At 43.9% G+C, this 18,969-nt stretch overlaps 1 pseudogene; it reads right to left on the bottom strand.

The window, feature by feature from the left end:
* Nucleotides 1–18,969, bottom strand: part of LOC101787171 (NBAS subunit of NRZ tethering complex-like) — a 129,833-nt pseudogene that overhangs the window by 53,320 nt on the left and 57,544 nt on the right.

The following is an 18,969-nucleotide window of genomic DNA, read 5'->3' as shown; positions in this document are numbered from 1 at the left end:
TGCCTCCTCTTTTCTCTCCCAGATGGACTACCATGAGATACACATACTGAATCAGTTCCAGTAACTTGATCCATAAAAATCTCAACAAAGAAAAGACAAAGAACAAAAGTTTTGATACAAAATGGGTGACAAAACAACAGGTACTTCGCAAAAGGAATCTCTCCCGAGATAACTCCATTTCATGTAATTAGAAAAGTGACTATCAAAATCATAACTAGAGAGCCAGCCCAACCCCTGAGTGCACACAGGCAGCATCAGGACCCTCTTACGAGCAGTCAGCTTGAGCCAGAGAAGCAGCAGCCAGCCCTACCCCTGTAAGCCTGATGGCCACCATCACGGACCTATAGCCAATGTGAACTAGCAGAACCAGCCAGCCACACCACGGAGAAACCGAATTATGTCTGGAGAAGTCCAACCTGCACTCCACTGCCTCCCCAGGAACCTAGGTTAGGAGAAACCCGGGTGCCTGACCCATTCCCCTGCAATGCGGATGGGTGACCAATTCAGGAAGTGCCTCAGACCCCACAACTGGCTTGTTCAGAAGAATCCAGGAAAATGTCAAGACAAAGGAGCAAAAGGCTTCCAGCCCGCACAGAACAAGCCCAAGAGAAACACACATGGAAGAAATTAAAAGCTGCTTACTTGAAATTTCTGGGATGATGACACCTGAAGTAAAGAAACTAGTTCATGAGGCTGTAAAAGAAATCAGAACAGAAATAATATCTCAGGTAAAGGAAGAGATGACAGGCATAATGAAAGGACTGCTGAGCATATCTTAAGAAGACATAGATAAAGAGCAGCATAGGAAAATGATGGAAAGTGAATAAGCAATATAGGAAAGAACTGGAATGCATGACACAGATTCAAAGAGACTTCAGGAAATCAAAACTTCCATCAAAAGCTGCAAAACTGCCTGAACAGAAGTGAAGATAAACTCTCAGACCTTAAAGAAAGGATTGCAACTAGTGATTGACAAAGGAAAGATCTCTTAAAAGGAAGAAGGAACCAGGAAATAACAATTCCACGGCTGCAAGACAATGCAAAGAAAAAAGACTGACAGGTGTCAGCGAAAAAGCAGAAGTCAACACAAATGACATAAAAAGACTTTACTCGAGTAATAGCAAAAACTTCCCAAGCATGAGAAAAAGACCTGACATACAGATAAGTGAGATATACAAAACTCCAACTACCTGCCCATAATCAAAATAAATCTATACCCAGACATACAATAATCAAGACCCCAGAAATTCAGCACAAGAACAGAACATTAAAAGCTGTTAGAAGAAACAGATCTCCTATAAAGGAAAATCCATCAGAATCATGACAGATTTCTCAACACAAACCATCAAGTCAAGAAGAGGTTGGAATAAAGTATTTCAAGTCCTCAAAGAAAACAACTTGCAAAAGTATCTTCCAAAATTAATGGAGAAACAAGATACTTTCATAACTAAGAATAGCTGAAGGAATTCATGATGACCAAAGCAACCCTACAAAGAGTACTGAAGGATACTCTAGACAGAGATAAAAAATGACCATTTTTCCAGGAACAGCAGCAGAGGGAGATCACGGAATGCAGCACTCAACTGAACAGAGGGGAAAAGTAGGGAGCCAATGGCAGGAAAAGAACATGACAGAGATGAGCCAGTGCACAGTGGCCATAGTCATTAACATAGATGACCAACAAAAATAAACACCGGCAGGATGGAGTAGGAGAAGAGGATCCATCAATATGTGGTATACAAGAACATGTAACTCAAAAGGAAATTCATACACTAAAGGTCAAAGGAGAGAAAACAATTCTTCATGCAACAGGAAACCAGGAAAAAGCCAGGGTAGCTTGCTTATTTAACCAGAGAATGCATAAGAAAGATATGGTATTTTTATATAATGGAAAGCTACTCAGCTAGAAAGGACAATCACAGGGCTCTGTAGGTAAATGCATGCAACTTGCGATCATGTTCATGGGTGAAATGGTTCAGACTCACATGGATGAAAATTGTGCTGTCTCGCTAGTGTAGGAAACTGAAGGCAATGGTGGGATCCAAAATGTACAACAGATATTGTGACAGTGAAAGGGAAGAAAACGTCTAAAAAGGGAAGGTGGTAGCCACCATTAATTTCCCATTGTCTTGTTTTGAAGTCGGGGACCATTTTCATTGTTCTGTTTTGTTTAATTTTATTATATCTGATGTTATAGGTAGCTATTTCAAAGATAAGACACATTAATATAGTCATTATTGATTTCTTGCTAAATTCCAGGGGCTTTCCTATTATCTTGTTTTGAAGTCCTCTATCATTTTCATTGCTTTATTCTGATTGATTTTATACTGTTTCATTTGATTTTATTATATTTTATAGTATAGGCAGCTACTTTGAAGATAACAAGAGGCATAATAGTAGCCATTGTTGATTTCCTATTATTTTGAAATGCTGTATTGCTTTCATTGTTTTGTTTTGATTGCCTCTATTCTGTTTTATTTTGTTTAGTTTTATTTTCTGCAAAACAAAAAATAATTTAAAAATCATAACTAGATACCACTACATGCTTAAAAGGATAGGTACTGAAGAACTGAATTGGCATATGTGATAATCCCATTGTCATGGTTAGGTTTGGTAATGTCAACCAACTGGTTCTGGGATTGCCTAGTGGATTGCTGGAGGATACTTGTGGATGTGTCTGGGAAGGTCATGGAGTCGTGGTCTTGGAGGTCCATGTCTGGTCCCTGGCCACTTCCTCTGGTGCTGTTTTCCTATTATTCTAGTCACCACAAACCATCTTTGCTCCACCATCTTTGTTCCACCACACCCTACTGCCTTTGTGTTCCCGCCTTAGAGCTAGATGACTATGGACTGAATCTCCTGAAACCATGAGCCAACAAATTAAACCTCTCCTCCTCTAAATTGTGGGTGGTGGGTACTGTGTGTCAGCAATAGGAAAGCTGGCTAATATACATGCACTGCTTTAAAAGTATGATCAGTTAAAATAAAAGTACTTCAGCATTACCTGGTTAGATTGGATACATCTACATATAACAATGCACACTTTCAGTGCCAGGCATATTTGTGTGCCCATGCCTGCTACATACATGTACACAATGATTATTTTTTGACGTAAAATAGAAACAAGTGTCATTCAACATTAGAATGGATAAACTGTAATACATATTCTAATAGCACAGATGAATCTTGTAAGCATAATATTAACAGTGTAACATAAAACATAAACAAAACGTAACATAAAAAACAGATAAAACAGTATAACATAAAAAACCGAAAATTACACTACTGTGTTAGAGTGGAGCAGGTATTAAATTATTTAAAATAAAAATAAAAACCACAAAGACTGGCTATAGGGGCTAGCCAGGAGAGTGGTGATCTCTGCAAGAGGACAGAAGGGCGAAAAGTTCTACGAGAAGAGGCCAAGAGACCCAGTAGCTGCTTACATGCTACTGCTTTACCTGCAAAGGGACTTCATGGATTTTTTTTGTTGGGGAGGTGATAATTTGTTGAGCTGGACAGTTCGGTCTTGTGACCTTTCTGTATAATGTTACACTACACTCATGGCATGCCCCCCTCACACTAAGGTCAGCTGATCCATCTCATCTCAATGCACTCCAGCCACTCCCCAAAGTGGATTCCATCCCCTTCAGCTCACCTCATGAGGGGCCCTACCAACCACTGCCGAGACACTGACACCCTCTCCTCCTTCCACGTGGATTTGGGAATTCACTCTCTGGTAAAGAATCTGAAATGGGAACAGGTTAGGTCACAAAGGAGATGCATTTTTAAATCTGCCTCTCATCACAGTGGAGGCTTTAAACTGAAAAGTACTTTCTCCTTTAGAGAGAAAAAACTGCTGTTTCATGGAGTACAGTGTTTGACACCTGGCTTCCTTCAGGACTTTATAAACAGCTTCACAAGGAAGTAAGAGTTTCAGGAGTGGGAGTCCACAGTGAAAAACCTGACAGACAATGCAATGACCACCTGTGAGATGGAAATGTGAACTGTGAGGATACTCAGATTGCTAGTGTTGCTCAGTGAGCCTGGTCCTCTCCAAGCCACATCTGAGCTGTGCATTTTAGGAAATTTCAGCATCCCTAGCCAAAACCCAGGCCCACCCAAGGGGCCTCAAGAAGGGGGCCAGTACTTCTTTACCATGACCATTCCCACATGATTTTTATTGCAACTTCTTCACAATGTAACTATCCCCTTAGACTCAACAATTTATTTCGTAACTTACTTCCAATTTGTCTTGAGGTAGTCTGTGCCATTTGCTGTATATTCCCAAACCTCTTATGTGTGACAACCGGGTTTTCTTCTACATGTTAGAATTCTCACATTACCAAAAACCCAGAAAGCCCACCAGGGTACCCTGGAGCACTCACTTGGGCCTCCAGAGAGCTCCTGGCTGCCAGGAGCAGTTCAATGCTGCCTGGTGGGCAATGGGTCAGTGCGAAAGCCAGGAGCTCCTGTCGAGTGGCCAAGTCTTGGTAGCCTTCTGCCTGTCCCAGCTGGCTGCAGACATCCCAGCTTTGAGAGTAACCTGCAAAACCAGAACAACAGCAAAAGAATGATTTCTGGTAGCAAAGTAACACTCAATATAAGATGACAAACAAAATGGACTCCTGCTCAGGTTTTACAAAGCAGAACTATAGTTATTAGTGATACATTTGGCAGCAATGTGTAAGAGTCTAAGAGAACAAAGACTAAGCTGAGCTCTCACCCAAGGCGTTCAGAGGTACTCCGGATGTGCTGCTTACCGACTTCCCAAGCTTAGATTAGCTGAAAATGAGCACAAGCTCTCGCTCAGTATAAAGGTGGCTATCTCAATTCCAAGGCTCAGGCCATGGTCCTATCCAGCTGCTCAGCACTCTGTGCCCTGCGCCACTGCAAAGGGACAATGATAACCCCTCCCTCTGGGTTCCTGAAAGAACAGTATTTAAACTGCATCTGAAAGTGCACAGTGCTACATAAAGTGACAGCAAGACCAACAGTCACGTGGGAGCGTTCACATCACAGGAAAAGGCAGCCCACCAAGGACAGGGACAGAGGGAGCCACCGACTCCCAGGAGAGGTCTTTCTCCTACACAATGTTACTATGTGAGCGCTTCAAACACATTTCTTTATTCAAAGGAGCTCTGGTTCAAAAGCAGCTCTTCTAAGAATAAAGGGTTCAATCCAGAATAAATTCTCACAAATACATGAAGTAAAATTTAACTCAGGTACTACCCTGACAGTTGTAGACTATTACGGCAAAGCTCTCTATATAAACCATTTGTATTAATATGACATCAATTCAGGATCCATGATGATTCCAAACTTCATGAAACAAAACTGCTTCACTGACACTAAAGGACGCAGCTCCTCTATGGATTAGCACTTAGTACCTAGGGTGGGACGTGCTGTCCTGAGTTTTTCTAGGTTGGAATGTCTATAACAACTGCTATAGGTCTTCTCCTTCACCAGACCTCAGCCAGGTTGCCCAGTTCCTCTAGGCTAGGCCTCGCCCCCACCCCCACTGGTGGACCTCAGACCTAAGTGTCATCAAGCCTGGTGCTAAGCCAGCAGACTGCAATGCCCACATCCTCGGAACTGCTCCTGCTCCTCCTTTCTCAGTCACGGCGTCCAATCATCCAGGCCTGCCTTCAGCACACACCCCATTAGACCACTGAGCTGGAGCACCTTATTTTGGACATCTCTTCTTAGTGCTTTCTGCCCATGATCCCCTGGCTCTGGTTCTGGCTGCAATGCTCTCCTATCCCTATTGCATTAGGGGCTATATCCATCCAATCAGTCTTCCCAGTAGGTGTCTGTCCAGGGGCAGCACCAAGACTTTGAAGCCTGAGAGAAAACAAGCAAGCAGCTACAACTTTTGGCACTAAGACTAGACAGCAAAGCAAGCTTTTGGTGAAGCAAGCAAGTCACTGCATTCCTTGAGATAAGAAGGCAGGGTATGTGGGAAAACTGGATGAGGCTGGTGCCAGCCAAGATAGTCTGGCCCACAGCTGACCTGAACTCTGAAGTCCAGCCCACTCATAACTAACTTTGCCCCACCCGGGGCCTCCCCCTCCTGAAGGAAGGTATGACAGTTAAAGGAGACCCGCACTCCCTCCACCTGCTTGCCCTGACCAGGCTCTCTGTCCTCTCCTGGCTGCTGCCTGTGGAGCAGCCAGCTGCATTTCCTTCTAACGTACACGTTTATTAATCCTTGGAATTGGCCCTCCACCCTCTGAGCAGCTGACAGCTCAGACTACCTGGTGCACCACAGCAAGAGTCTCAACAGGTATCACAACAATCCTCAAGGGAGCCTTCCTCATCATCACAAGTGCCAGCAGGGTTTCTGGCTAAGAGTCGTCGTACACACAGGCACAGGTCAGGCTGGGACACACAGCACAGTGGGGCAGCGCATACCCAGCATGTATGAGGTCCAGGGTTTAATCCTCAGCTCCAAAGAAAAACAATAAAAGTGCATGGATCATTCCCACACAACTCCATGACTTCAGGATGCAACGGACTGGGCTTCAAGTACTCACTCCGGTGCAGAGTACTAGGGACAGGCAAACAAGCGGGTGCAGGGTCCATGGGACGACTGCTTCCCGTCCTACCAGGAAGCGAGTCCTCCAGGTGAGACACCTCTACCACAAACTACCTGCCCTCTGGGAACAGGAATCTCAATTCCAACACAGAAAGTTTTAAGGATGCAAACTACTCCCCAACTTTTCAACATGACCTTGAAAAGCACTGGACTCAAAGAATAGAAATACTGACTATGGAATCAAATATTGCATATACTTTTAAAAAATCTTACTTTTTCATTTATGCAGCAAACACATAAAATAGTATGAAAATAGTTTACATGAAATTGTTCTTATGATTATGAACATAGTTTCAACACAGAATCAAGAGCAACCACATCTCAGATAAACTGGATGGCCCAGCCCATTACAGTATTAATAGATACACACCCTGCAGATATGCTTGTGGCTGCTGAGTAAATGTGTCCATAGCAGAGCTATGGTGAGCCTTCCAGAAGCCTGGCTGCTTTCAGAACACACCTTCCCCCACCTCGACACACATGCAACACATGGCACAGGACCACGCAAGCGCTGCTCACCCATGGCCATCAGCTCCTGACAGTGCATGTTGGCTGCTTTGTAGTCATGGAAACAGAGGGCCTGCTGCACCAACAGGGTCAGAACCTGCCCACGCCGCTCTTCTGAGTCCTCACCTGCAAGCACAGATAAATGCTTTGTGATCGTAGCGTCAGCAATCCACCTAAAAGCTCATTGGCAGTGATTTTCAAATTAATTCAAACACAAAACACATGGGGTAGATTGATTTTAAAGGGTCAGGGGGCAAGAGGGTAACTGCAACTCTGACTTCTCAATCTACCCACTGTCCATGGGAGGAGCCTCAGCTCTGAAGAGATCAATGATGAATATCAGCTGCTAATTAAACTATGCAGATGCAAGTCTAAAAGCAGAGCAGTCTACAGCCAACTGAGTAGCCTTGATATCACTAAGGTAAGGGAAAGAGAATAGGCCCATGCTTTAAAAGCAAAGATATAAATGGGCTCATAGACGAAGTGAGTGGATGAAGGTCACACACAATGTCACAGGGCTTATCTTAAAGATCCCACTGGTATTTACAAAATGGGACATAAGTGTGGGCAGAGTGCTGACGACGCTGGGAGGGCCCTTCTGAGCCTGCCAGACCCAGCCTGGGGTCCTCTAGGCTGCCTTCACCCCAGAAGCGCAGCCCAGCTGCATACCAGTCTGTCCCAGTGACACAACCGTGGCCCAAAGGATGTTTTTCTGAGCCTGATATTCAGCGAAAAAGACGTCGGGAATGACAGATGCCAATCCTGCAGCTTAGCATTCCAAAGCCTCACCTGCAACCCTCAGCAGCTCAGCAAGGCCAAGGAGCTTGGCAGACTGCTTGTAGCAAGTGGGGGACTGCAAAATACACTCCTTTATGAGGCTGATCCGGTCAGCACGCAACCGCACTACAAAAGAAAAGACAGTAGAGGCTTTTAAGTGGGGTATTGCAAAATGATGTCATGATTACCCTAAGATAAGGCCACCAGACAGAATGAAAACCATCTCCAGACCAATGGAAACTAAGGAAAATGTGCATTACAGAAACAATAGAATTAGCATTGCCTCTGAATAAGTAATGTGCAAAATGGCTATTTTCTACATAACCAAACTTCTAAAGCCAGCCAATGAATAATCATTCCAAAGGTACAAACATGTATCATCTTTTCAAGCACCAAATTAGGACACACTTTAAAGGAGGCTGTATTGTCGCAGCAAATTTCATATCCTTCCTGTAGTGCCAGTCCTTCCACCCTAGCTTCATCCCTCAAAACCCACCCCACATCCCACACACCCCTTTTCTACCTCTGTGGCACCACTATTCTGCAGGGCAGGGTCATGCCAGCAACCACTGTTTCAATTCAACAATGTTCTCTGAAAGTTAAGCCCATTCCTCTGGTTTAAGGTAGACATCCAGGAAATGGACCATGTTTCATGCAGCAAATTCACATTATGAGAAAACGAAAGGCACAAAGTAAAGACAAACCTTTAGTTAAATGGCATCAAATATGTTTTGGGAATACATGGTGCTTATAAAGTGTAAGTTACTGCTTCCATTTAAAACAAACAAACAAAATATGCGTTAAAAGACACACTGCCATGAATTCCCTCAAGCTCCTCCCCTTCACTTCAGACACACTCATCCTACTGTCTGTGCCACTTCCTGCAGCAGCTCTGGAATCCTCTTTCCTGAGGGTGTTCAGTTGCACTGTCCTGGCTGTCTTGATGCCATGCATGGATTCAACATGTGTCCCTTTCATGGTCAGTGTGACTTTGGGGGAAGAGCTGAAAGCTGCACAGGGCCAGATTCAGTGACTAAGGTGGATGAGGACATAGTGTTGTGTTTTTATGAGCTGCCTTTCTGCGGGATGATGCTCAGCAGCAGCAGTCACCAGATTTTTTTCTCTCTGTCTCCTGGTAAAGAAGCTCAGGAAGGAGTCCAGTGCTGCTGCAGAAAGCAGCAACAACAATGAGATGAGTGCATCTGAAGCAACGGGAGGATCTGGGAGTCATCAGTGGCAATGTGTCTTTTACTGTACTACCAGCCAGCTGTGAAGGCCAAGAAGATTTGGAGTTTTTCACTATAGCACAATCTATCTCACAGACACAACATACACAGCACGCACGCACACATACACAAGCATACTTTTCCATAACCTACTTAAAACAGTCATGGGTATTTTCCTGAGTACCAGCTACAGATTCGTGGATTTTTTCCAGGTTCAGTAACACAAGATGACGATCTTACAGGTACGTCACCAGCCTCATCCAGTGCTCCCGGTAGCACTTGCCAAGAATGCTATCACCCCAGTACCCAAGGCCCGGAGTTCTCACAGCCTTCAGGTGAATCACCACTCCCACCAAAGGGCACACTAGCTTCAGCCACTGGGTTGGGGGCTTCCTCACCAGTTATGCTCTCGGTCCAGCTCAGTAAATCCAGCCAGGAACTGAACCCCACAGCAGAGATGGACACACAAGCCCAGTGCTCTGTCTCCTGGTGTTGTGAGCAATGCAAGCCAGTAACACTTACGTATATGAAATCCATTTGGAGAATGGGATTCTAACACTGTGATGACTGTGTTCAAATGGCTTTTTACCTTATTTATGTATTTCTGAACTCCTCTGTAACTGCTACACCAGCTCTCTTACTGTTGATTTTATGGCACAAGTAACTATATTTCAAAATGTGATTTCTCAGTTAATACCTTCAAGCCTTATATGTCATTATTTGTCCATGCATTAAGGGAGTGTTTGACTTCTGAGATTCTTTGAAAGATTGAGTTGGCAAAGTTGAGAAAAAAATGCATGTACATATCTGTTAATAACTGAAGATACCTCATTTTTCTATAGCTCTTACACTTACATCTCAAATGCTTTTTAAATTATTAACACACACAAACACACACACACATATCTCGGGAAAAGAACACATGAACACACTACCCTGCCTACCGGTTTCGTCACAACACTCGGCACAGACAGCAAATGCCATCCGAGCACAGCTGAGAAGCAGCCAAGGCCGTCATTTGGGATGGTGTTGGAGTCCACAACATAGCCACTGTGACTGTCTTGAAGCAGAACTTCAGGCTGAGCAGGACAGGAGGCATGAATGTGCAGCAGGTGGTCTCTCCCTGAGGCGGGAGAATTCTGTGAACAAAGGACTACCGCTCACAAATGGAGGGCACAGGGCAGGCCTCCTGGGTCTCGGTTCCAGCTGTGTACCTGTGTCACCTTCAGCATGAGACCCGAGCTTCTGGGGCCTAGACTTTATCACCCTAAAATCAAGCAACACACATAACTGCCCCTGGAGCATCTTCCAAATCAATGAATGTGTGTTACCTCTGTCAAGCGTACACGGAAACACTCCTAGAGTCTAGGACCACTAGGGAATGGTGTCTCGGTATGTTGGGATAGTGCCAGGCTGTCCAGGCAACACTGTGTTCAGCCCCACGTGAAGAAGGTGACCTTCAAGGTGCCACCATCCACCACAGGTGGTGGAACTCAGCCACATGTCTGCGGGAGGCTGGTGGAACTGTCTTTTCATTAGTAATTATGTCTATTAAAGTGAAGGGAAGAGGCATTGGGAAAGGGGGAACAGAGAGGTATGGGTAGAGGTAAAGAGGAGACTCAGAGGAGAACAGGAAAAGGAACGACCCAAAGAGGAAGGGTGGCACAGCATGAGAGGGCAGCGGCAGCATAAGGCCGAACCAACTCTACAGTCACGTAGAAAACCCGATCTGTGCCACAGGACCACGAAGAGGACAGTGCATCCTGGGCCTGAGGACGCACAGCCGATCCTACCGAGACTCCACCCAGCTCACTCCGTGCCTCCACTTGAGAAGTGAGAGGAACATGGAGTGTTGGGAGACTGGCCCGGCCACCGAGGCAAAGTAGCAGATGATAGAAAGCACACCTGGCGTAACTGAGTCAAAAACCACTCACTTGAGCATGAAGAAAGTCTGACACCAACAGTGGCACCCAGACCACAGAGAAAAGCACGCACATGAAACAGACACTTCCCAGGGGACAGACACAGAGTCCTTCCTCCACGCTGCTCTCTACTGTCTTCTGTTCACTTGTTAACAACAGCTTAGTTCGTGACACTCATCTTTGTCTGATGTGAAATACCAATCCTGAAGCGCAGGCAGACAAGGCTCCAAGATGAGGCACAGTGACAACACAGTGCCAGGCCTGTGGCCATGCAAGTGCTGAGCAGCTGCGCCAGCATGCCGGGAAGGTGGAGGCACTGAGACCTGACAAGGACCTGCAGCTCACATGGCTGGTGTTCTCTTGGCCACAGGGCCCTGGCATCCCTCTGAACGGGAGCCTTAAGGTACAGGCTGAGCAAGACAGCAGCCGGGACCTTGGAGCTCCAGCTTTCCAGAGGCTGCCAGGCTCGGGCACTTGCTCAGAGCACAGGCAGGGCCACAGGAGCGAATCATGCTGAGCTTCACAGCTCATCTGCAGATGCTGCCGGCAAAAACACTGCGTGAGTGCCCCAGAAAACCAGTTTCAAAAGTCAACAGCAGGTGAGGGACTGGGAGAAGACATTTCTATACTCAATCACTCTGAATTACACAAGGTATGATCAAAATACACGGCACAAGTTTAAAATGCTAAAATCCTGTCACAGTAAAAGACAACTTGCAATTATTCTCTTTCCACTGTGCTCCCTTGTTTCCAGCACACACGTCCCCTCATTCTTGTCACTTTTTGCAACAGCTCCAGAAATTCTCTTTCGAGTGTCTTTACGAGGTGTGTTCAAAACTACTGTGAGTGCTGCCACTGAGCATGACTCCATGGAGTGCAGGCCTGGGATCATTTTACTCAAGATCTGAGTCCCTGCTTCCTACTGCCTGCCTCTTATTTGGCTCTTTACTTATACTGTGGGCTTCTCACATATGAGAAGCTGTGTGGTATTTAAGCTTGTGTGTCTGACTTATTTCACTTAACGTGGTCTCCTGCATATCTATTTTCCTACAAATGACTCAAGTTCATCTCTCTTTATGACAGGGTACTGTGCCATTGTGTGTAAATATTCTTTTTCTTTATGGGCTGACAGGCAGGCATACCAGCCACTTCCAACATTTTACTGTTCTGAATCATGATGCATGGACTGCTGTACTGTGATATCTAGAGATGGAAGGAGAAGGAGGGAAAGGGAAATAAAAAGAATTGATATATTAGGTACATGTGCCTATTTCTCACAATGGAAGGAATCACTACAAACTACAAACATGAACTAATAAAAACAGATACACATAAACACACATAGTGTTATGGTGTGTGCACAGATGTCCACCCAAAGCCTCACGGGGCATGGGGGTGGGCTTCTAGAGTTTCAGAGTGATTCACAGTCCTATACTGGAATTAAGGCTGTGAGCGCTACACCACACCCATCCTAAGACATACAATGTAAGGGACAGAAAGAGGCACGGGTGTCTCTGTCTCTCTCTTTCTCTCCTCACTTGTTGCTTTTTCAGTCTTTTGCTGCCATCAACTGTTACCCCTCTGCCATGAGGCACCCTGCTTAGGCCAGCCAATTATGGACTGAAACCTCTATTAACTGTGAGCTAAATAAACCCTTCCTCTTCTAACTTTCGATGTTAGGTATTTTGTCTCAGCAAGGAAAAAAGTAAGACACATAAATAACAAAACAACAGAAACACATGACACTGTATCTCATCCACCTTATTTCCTGGATGTGCACTGTGTGACTGACTTCCAGCTCTTCCCCAAAGTCACAATGACCATGCAAGGGAGACATTTTAAATCCATTCAGGAAATGGAGGCAGCCAGGTCAGCATAGCTAAAGACCCTCGGGAAGAGCTGCTGAGAAAATGGAGGGAGTGTGTTCAAATGAGCAGAGGATTTTGAGAGAATTTGTGGGAATGTGTCTTTTACTGTAATAGAACTATAAAAAATCTAAATGTTTACCACATATTCCAATCATGCTGCATATAAAAAGCTAAAATGCAGATACATGTATATATACAAGGTCGAAGTTGTAATGACTTAATAAGAGATAAAGATAGACCAAAAGATGCACTGTGCTCTATTCTTCTGTGACTAAAAAAAATGTTTGAGGGAGAAGCTTAGAATAAGCTCAAGCTTAGAATAACTGAGAATGCTTTTCAATAACTGACTGATCGTCATGATTTTAATAAGACCTGAGGTTAAAAAAAAAAAAAAAAAAAACACATGAATCAGTCAGGCAAGGTGGCACATGCCTGTAATCCCAGCATGCAGGAGGCTGAGGAAGGAAGATTGCTCAGTTCAAGGCCAGACTGGCTACAAAGTGAGTTCAAGAGCAGCCTGAACTGTACAGTGAAATCCTGTCTCAAAAAGCCAAAAAAAAAAGGAAGGAAGAAAGAAAGTCCTGCATAAATGGTACAGCTGAAAAGGTTTTCTTATATAGACTTGATTAAGATGCTACAGATACTCTGTTCTATTATGTCACATTTGGTTTTACTCTCTCCAAAAAAAAGTAATAAGAACTGTGGGAATAATAAAACCCAAAATGTGTAATTGTCATTGTACAAAAGAGAGGAAAAGAAAGTGCTCTAAACGATATAACTGCATGTATATTTAAGTGTATAAGATAGATAATGATATTACTGAGTTTTGTTGGATCATTGAACAGAACTGTTTGCAGTCTCACTGTTTGAATGTCCACTTTATATGCTTTAATTTTGTAACTTGAACAAATATTTCTAAGATGACAATACGTAATCTATTAACTAGTGATTTCCTACTGTTTATTTTTTTTCTGAAATTCTGTATAACTTGTACCCTTTTTCTGCTTTTTTTTTTCTTCTCTTTAAATAAAATTTTTTTTAAAAGTACAAAAAAAAAGACACTACAAACAGATTACTAACAATGAAATGCTAAGAAGAAAACCCACCTTGCAGAGGCAGGATCTTTACTCCGAACTCTTCTAGACACCCAAGGGCCTGGATTAGGTCAAGCTCCTCTTGAATGGCAGGGGGCCTATCTGCTATCAACTGTAAGCAGCACCTGCAGGAAACAAGATAATGGTTTAAAAAGCAGCAGCAACAACACAAGGTACAACAGTATGTTTATCTGAACCTTAGTTCATCCCAGGTACTCCTCCTGCTTTTTCTTACCTCACCTAATCCTCAAGGTGAGTCCAGGCAAGTATCAACCTTGGCTTCTGTACAAAGCCAGATAGAAGCTCCGGGAAGCGGAGCATTTTGTCTCTGGTTACACTGACACCGTGTGGCCACGTCACAACTATGAGTGCAAAGGCAGCAACTATATCAGAAACCCATCTCTTTAAAAAGACAGAGTTTAGATCATGTCAATTTCCCTTCTAGGGAGAACAGGAATGTCTTGATTCTGCCTCAGTTTAGTCTCCCAGAAGAAGCAAAGCAATGGCATATTGCAAAGCGTCATCCTGCGAGGAAAAGCAAGAATCAGTACTGAGATAAACCTCAAGAGGCTGGCCAATCTGAGAGTAGGAGACGCCTAAAGAATATTTTAACCAATTTTTTTAAAACCCGGAGAAAGAGCAGGGAAGAGAACTTATTGAATGCACTTATCTTCTGAAAGGCAGAGGAGCCCTAGGTCGGGAGACTAGAAAGCACACGGGCAGCAAGAGCTAGGGATCTAGAAGTCAAGGTTGCCGGAAGGAGCCCAAGGGACCTGAGAGACACTGCTCGGCCACTTCTGCAGCTGGTGGCAGTTCATTAGGCTCAGTATTCACATCTATACTGCTGATTATGTGTGGCTTCCATCAAGATTTCCAATGTACTTAACTCCAAATTCAAAAACTGCAGCTCTCAAAATTTCTACAATAGGCTCCTCCATGCTCACAGACTTACTACAGATGCCCAGATGGTCTTTTAAATGAAAAGAGAAATACATCAAAGTGGCAACTAATTAAAAATTCAATGAAGTCAGAAAATGGAATGTCCTACAACTATCAGAAAAGAATGTAACAAGTCTGTAAGTGTGTACACAGAAAGACTACTAGAATATGTTGGAAAAGCAAGGTATAAAAAGGTGTGTGTAATTAGTAAGAAATTACTTGTCAGTTAAAAAAAGAAAAGGACAACATTTGATAAACTGTTTTTGAAAGGACACATAAGAAACTGTCTTTAGAAACAGCTAAGGGGTGAAGTTTGGGGAACTAGAAGGAACATGGAAACACTGAGTTTTTGGACTGTGTGTCTGTTTTGGTTTCTTTAGAGAAAGCCAGCTAACACTCCTCTAGCCAGTGAGAGCACACAAGGCGTGGTGGTGTGCAGTGTAACTGAAAACACTGAGATGGGCACCCTGCAGCTCACAGGATGAGTGGTCAGTGCCAGCTTACACACGAGGGCGGCCCCAGGGGACAGAAGCCACGCGAGGGAAAGCGATGCAAAAAGGCCAGGTGTAAAGGAACTTTAAGAAATGCCTGCCAAACATGCTAGGGTCAGGCTCAACACCCTGCCTCAGAGGCTCACTGAGTTGATACTTTTATCATTTGAAATAAAAATAAAATACCTTGGGAGGAAAAAAAAGAAAGACATGTTTACCACTTGAAGGACTCTGCCAGATTCAATAACATGGTTTGAGATAACCAGGTTCTTTCTAGGAAGGCCATCGCAGGGGATAAAGTGCAGCTCTCACTGCTGAGAGTGGGAGTAGGGGATAAATGTACATGGCTACCACAAGTACAACCAAATAAATCCCAAATGGTCCTACAATTTAAATGTGAGAAATAATCAAATATTAAGAAACAATACAAAGAAAATTCTAGTGGACTTAGAAATTAAAGATCTTTCAAAGGATGACACAGAAGACAGAATAAGAAAAAGAACAGCAACTGAAAACTTTATAATTCTGAATAAAATGAGAAAGGTAAGTCAATGTTCACAATGTTGTTAAAAAATCTAAGCCAAGCAAAGGGCAAATTCGAAAAAGAAAAAAGGCCCTAAGAATTAAGAGTAAAAAGATGAACATCCTAGGAAAACATAGGCAAAACCCAGAAGTGTGTTTGAAAAGAAAAGGTGCACACACAAGCATCTCCTAGTTAGAAACTGAAAGTCTGACAACCACAAGAAGGAGCCTCCAAAACTGTGAGCTCAAACTTACTTTTCGGTTAAGTGTCTCACCTCAGGTATTTCATCACTGTAAAAAACAGACCAATACAAGAAACTTTCTAGAGGTTTTTAAGATTTGTCAAGGAGATATATTTTTTCTTGATCAATGTTTAGTAAACCCTTTTAATTTCCTAAAAACAATAAAACTAATTTCAAATCATGAGCAAATAGAAAAGATCAGCACAAGCTTGCATAACTGACTGTGGACATTTACATCCTGTCACACCTTCTTTCCAGTGTCACAATGGGTGGGCTCACAGAACAGCCAGGAAGAGGGCTGGGGCTGTTGAGCTCTGCCCCGGAGCCAGGTCAGCAAACGGAATGGCTGCTCTGCGCAGGGTACAGGTGCACAGCAGTCAGATGTGAATCTTTCCCAACAGGTGGGGGTCAGCGCAAGTCCTCAGCAGAGCTCAAGGGAAAGGCGGATGGTCAGGAGGAAGTGGCTCGCAACCCACAGCCACTGCTTCTCCCTGCAGCAGTGTCCACCTGGCCAGGTCCATGCAGCTGTCCATGAGGCTGGTGGAGGAGTTGAAGTACTCCCTGCTGGCGCTCAGAACCAAGTACATGCTCTTCTCAGGGCCCAGCCGGTACTGCAGCCTCCCCTTCTGGGCCACACCAGCCGCAGCATCTGCTGAGCTGGTCCGACAGTGCATCAGCTGCCCGGCCAGCTGGATGTTCTCCAAGCGACTGGAGCACAGCAGGCTTTCAATAAAGATCTGGGAGAGAGGAAACCGGAAGGCGGGAAGGGAAGCCTCAAGTCGCAAGAGGGCTCAGAATGCACACCCCTCACCAAGAGGCAGGAGTTCCCGCCACCGTGAATATACTCACCTTGTACTCTGAATTTTTCCTCCATACTAAGAGGCATTTTAGGAAAATGAGAAATGATCTCACTGGGTAAACTAAAGCACAGTATTTAAGGTGTTAAATGAATACTTGAGTCGAGTATGTGAAATTTATATTCAGTGGAAACTGGGTGTGTTACACATAATGTCCCTCCTGCCACAGGGCCTGAGTGCTGGAACTCTAAGCGCCTGGTCTGATCCACATAACTTACAACTGTGTCAAAGCATCTGCATCCAGTCTTATAAACCTTACCGCTGAGCTACAGATGTCACTGGTGCACCTCCTCACAGAAGCTGCAACAGTATGTGACGCTGATGTTAGATATTCATGAAAATATCATATTCTCCTTGACAAGAAATAGAACCCACTCAGATAAAATTTCTGGGGGATCAAAATTAGACCCTGAGCTCAGGGTCTTCACCCTGAGCTGCCTCCTCGGGAACCCAGGTCTCGCCTAGTCACCCAGCTGGGCTCAAACTTGCAGTCCTCCCACTTCAGCCTCTTGAGTGCCGGGATCACAGGCCTGTGCCACAGCACCCCACGTAAGATGAGCACTTCAACTGACAGTGCTTACAGACTCTCAGAAACGTGTGAAACAGTGTGTTTCCCAAGCCGACACTGCTGATGTTGTAATTGGTACAAGAGTGTCCCAAGGACAACTGCCCTGTTTTTCCACACATTGAGGACAGCACAGAAACTGAGAATGAAAAACAAAATTTCAGGGAAAATCAAGTTTCCTTTTAAGTAAGAGGAGCATTGGACTCCTTTATCATCCCTTCTTTAGCATTTCTGGATAAGCCTACATGAAAAGGAAAAAAGCAATCATGGTATTCAAGAGAGACCAGCTGCAAGAAGACAATGTAACAGAAAGCAAATTACCAGTGAGCAGCCTGCATGGCATCTGTAGCCACTGGCAGCACATGTCACCCCTAGCTGGAGTGCCCCACAGGACTGCTGCCCCGCACAGCTCTGCTCACTCCAAAAAGCCAAGAACTGAGAGCGGTGCTGAGAAACCTATGTGGGAGCCCAGACTGCACAAGCTCTTGCTGTCATGGACAGTGTGGATTCTGTCTTGTGAGATGCATCTCACATTTTTAGTTACAGCCCTGAGTTTATAATGTATTTCCCAAGGACACAAAGTCAAAAGGTAATAAGACAATCTAGCAATTTAAAAGAGAAAAAAAGGCTGCTTAGAACTCTACCGAGTCTATCCACCATCATCTACAATCTTTCAAAATGTTAGGCTTCCAAACTGTTATGTTCTCAAAGACAAAGACTTATTATGGACAAACATCATTAACACACCAACCCTGAAAAAAGGAACTAAACTATTTGTAATGCAGTATGTCCCCTGATTTTGAAAGAATACTTTCAAAATCAAAGCCAGGTATGGTGGGGCACACTGTAATCCCAGCACTCAGGAGGCTGAGGCAGGAGGATCATTATAAGTTCAAGACCAGCCTTGGCTACAAAGAGAACTCCAGGCCAGCCTGAACTGCATAACTGCATAGTGAGACCCTGCCTCAGAAAGACAAAAACAAAAAAACCAAAAAGAAAAACCAACTCACTCAAGTGTAATATACCTCCTGCCAATTTTTTAGTCAGAATCAGAATTATAGTCACAATCAAGAAAATACCAAAATGTCATTCCAATGTTAAAAAAAAAAAAAAGCCCGATTTCTTATGTACAAGAGACAGCTAGGTATACAGGGCAGTCACTGGCAGCTAAATACAGGCTGAGGCTAATCTTCACTGTGAACAATACAATTATTCAAGCATTTAAAAACCTGATATTCAAACATAAATCATTCATTTCCTAACAGCCTCTACTATTGTTCTTTTGTTAAAATCACCTGCAATTTAAAAACTAAACAATTTCACAAAATAGAGAACTACTTTCACCATAATATAGTTTTGTAGCT

The sequence above is a fragment of the Cavia porcellus genome, unplaced genomic scaffold, assembly GCF_034190915.1.
Source record: "Cavia porcellus strain 051 isolate PalLab524CR breed Dunkin Hartley unplaced genomic scaffold, mCavPor4.1 scaffold_8, whole genome shotgun sequence".
Lineage (NCBI taxonomy): Eukaryota > Metazoa > Chordata > Mammalia > Rodentia > Caviidae > Cavia > Cavia porcellus.
The sequence above is the reverse complement of the archived record's forward strand: the minus strand, read 5'-3'. Positions and strand labels throughout refer to the sequence as shown.